The sequence below is a fragment of the Oncorhynchus mykiss genome, chromosome 8 (assembly GCF_013265735.2).
Source record: "Oncorhynchus mykiss isolate Arlee chromosome 8, USDA_OmykA_1.1, whole genome shotgun sequence".
In the NCBI taxonomy this organism is placed as follows: domain Eukaryota; kingdom Metazoa; phylum Chordata; class Actinopteri; order Salmoniformes; family Salmonidae; genus Oncorhynchus; species Oncorhynchus mykiss.
In genome coordinates this window covers 6,592,329-6,595,848 of record NC_048572.1, presented here as the reverse complement: position 1 = coordinate 6,595,848, position 3,520 = coordinate 6,592,329, and positions in this window count along the sequence as shown.

The following is a 3,520-nucleotide window of genomic DNA, read 5'->3' as shown; positions in this document are numbered from 1 at the left end:
CCAGAGTCTCCCGTCTGTCCTGAGCTGCCAGAGTCTCCCGTCTGTCCTGAGCTGCCAGAGTCTCCCGTCTGTCCTGAGCTGCCAGAGTCTCCCGTCTCCTGTCCCGCCACCGCGGACAGACGCCCACCCAGACCCTCCCCTCTAGATTCAGGTTTTGCGGCCGGAGTCCGCACCTTTGGGGGGGGGGGGGGGGGGGGGGGGGGGGGTACTGTCACGTTCTGACCTTAGTTCCTTTGTGATGTCTTTGTTTTAGTATGGTCAGGGCGTGAGTTGGGTGGGCAGTCTATGTACTTTTTTCTATGATTTGGTATTTCTGTGTTTGGCCTGGTATGGTTCTCAATCAGAGGCAGCTGTCGTTCATTGTCCCTGATTGAGAACCATACTTAGGCAGCCTGTTTTCACCATTGAGTTGTGGGTGATTATTTTCTGTTTAGTGTGGTTTGCACCTGACGGAGATGTTTTGTTTGTGCTTTTTGTTTCTTTGTTTGATGTTGTTCAGTGTAAATAAATAACATGAACAAGTACCACTCTGCGTTTTGGTCCTCACCTTCTTCCACCGTCACAAAGTCTTATTGAAACATTCAGAGAAAGTTATTCAAAAACCTCTAAATATTCTATAATGAATAAAACCTCCCAGGAAAACTTTCAAGGAACCAGAGTAAAACATTGTCAGAACCTCCCTGGAACCAGAATAAAACGTTCTCAGAACCTCCCTGGAACCAGAATAAAACGTTCTCAGAACCTCCCTGCAACCAGAATAAAACGTTCTCAGAACCTCCATGAAACCAGAGTAAAACGTTCTCAGAACCTCCCTGGAACCAGAATAAAACGTTCTCAGAACCTCCCTGCAACCAGAATAAAACGTTCTCAGAACCTCCCTGAAACCAGAGTAAAACGTTCTCAGAACCTCCCTGGAACCAGAATAAAATGTTCTCAGAACCTCCCTGAAACCAGAGTAAAACGTTCTCAGAACCTTCCTGAAACCAGAATAAAACGTTCTCAGAACCTCCCTGGAACCAGAATAAAATGTTCTCAGAACCTCCCTGAAACCAGAATAAAATGTTCTCAGAACCTCCCTGGAACCAGAATAAAACGTTCTCAGAATCTCCCTGGAACCAGAGTAAAACGTTCCTAGAACCTCCCTGCAACCTAAAAATAGACGTTCCCAGAACATATCTCTTCGTTCCCACAATGTGAAACCAAACACATAAGTTCCCACAACTGTACTAGCTGGGATATTCCCTATATAGTGCACCACTGTTGACCAGAGTATTGGCCCTGAATGCCCTGGTTGAAAGTAGTGGACTATAAAAGGAGTAGATTGCCATTTGTGACTCAGATCTGCGATCTCAGGGAGAGATGCGTGAGAAAAGCAGTGGGCCTCCTCCGGCATGTTCTGCGTTTTTTTTTTTTTTTTTATCAGACAGGAAGTAGGAAGTGATGTCGCTAGTTCACAAACAGGATGCTGTGATTATAATACAATGAGAATGCTTGGCCATGCTATGGAGACCCAGAGGCCGGAGGCCAGGCCTTTTCAGTACACTCTGTGTGTGTGTGTGTGTGTGTGTGTGTGTGTGTGTGTGTGTGTGTGTGTGTGTGTGTGAGCGAGCGTGCAATTGTGCCTGCGCGTGTGTGTGTGCTGACACAGTCTTCAAGCGTGCGTGAGAAAGATTAAAAAACAGTGTGTTAGTGTGTGTGTCTATGATAACGTGTGTGTGTGTGTGTGTGAGTAAGTCTGTATGAGAGGAGAGAGGGTTCCACAGTCCCCTCATTCCCATCGGGCAGGGCAGTGAGCAGGGTAACAGGTAGAAGCTGTGTGTGTGTGTGTGTGCGTGTGCAGTAGTAGTGGAGGGTTTTACCAGATGACTAATGGTTATGATAATAAGTGTTTTTCCTCTCGTCCAGTCCGGAACATCCCTCTTTAAACCTCCTAATGCGTCCTCTTCTCACACAGACACACACATCAACAGGATGGCTACCTCCCAAATGGCACTCTATTCCCTTTATAGCGCACTACTTTTGACCGGAGCCCCTAGGACATAGGGTGTAATTTGGGATGTTCCCGACAGACAGATCAACAGGATGTGTGTGAGAGAGGAAGAGGTGGGGTGTTGATGGCTGCTGATTGGCTGCTGACTGCAGTGGGCGATTCTGTTAATTGGATGAGAGGAGACGGTTTTTACACACGCATTCCAACTCTTAACCTGTACGCGAGAGATTAACAAAGAGAAGAGACATTATCGAGAGAAAAACAAAAAATATAAAAAGTCCACTGTTTGCTACTCCCAATAAATAATGCTGATGGTTGAATCACTTCCAGAGACATGACATGAGACAGACACGACCTCATCCGTGTTCTATTAACTGGAGGTTTCCATGACAACTGCATCAGAATCACTTTGTTCGGTTGTTCCGTTGCGATCCATTCAATGTTCCCCGGGCGTCGAAGACGTGGGATGACGATTTAAGGCAGCCCCCCCCCCCCACCCCCCACCCACCCAACCCCCCCACTGCACCTCTCTGAATCAGAGGGGTTGGGTTAAATGCGGAAGACACATTTCAGTTGAAGTTGTACAACTGACGAGGTGTCAAATCAAATCAAATGTATTTACATAGCCCTTCGTACATCAGCTGATATCTCCATGTGCTGTACAGAAACCCAGCCTAAAACCCCAAACAGCAAGCAATGCAGGTGTAGAAGCACGGTGGCTAGGAAAAACTCCCTAGAAAGGCCAAAACCTAGCAAGAAACCTAGAGAGGAACCAGGCTATGTGGGGTGGCCAGTCCTCTTCTGGCTGTGCCGGGTGGAGATTTCCTTTTCAGTTGTGCCGTTGCTATCCATTCAGGGCCAAATCTAAACTACCTCGAGATCTGTTCGTCAGGTCGTTTCCTTCCTACACATCTCCCATTGACATCAGATCGTGATTTATAATGAGAGAGTGCATGATTTACCTGAACACGGATCCCAAAAGGAGACTCCAAAGGATGATGTTGGCCAGCTGAATGAGCTCTGTCGGTAGAAGATGATGTCAACTTCACCCTCCCTGCTCCCAACGTTCGACTCCCAACCCTGGACTCTTTACTCAACTCTAGAGCTGTGGGAGATGATGTCAACTTCACCCTCCCAACTTCACGAATTTGGACTCCACAGTCCACGGCTTGAGAGATTATTTGATTAAAATCCTTCAACCTATGAAAGGTAATCTCTTCTCTCTCCATCCACCTCAGGATAAGATCAAACATCCCAAATGGTAACCTATTTCATAAATAGTGCCCTACTTTTGAGAGTAGAGACCAATGGGCCCTGGTCTAAAGCAGTGCTCTATATAGGGAATAGGGCTCTGGTCTATAGTAGTGCACTATAAAGGGAATAGGGCTCTGGTCTAATGTAGTGCACTATGTAGGGAATAGGGCTCTGGTCTATAGTAGTGCACTATATAGGGAATAGGGCTCTGGTCTATAGTAGTGCACTATATAGGGAATAGGGCTCTGGTCTAAAGCAGTGCTCTATATAGGGAAT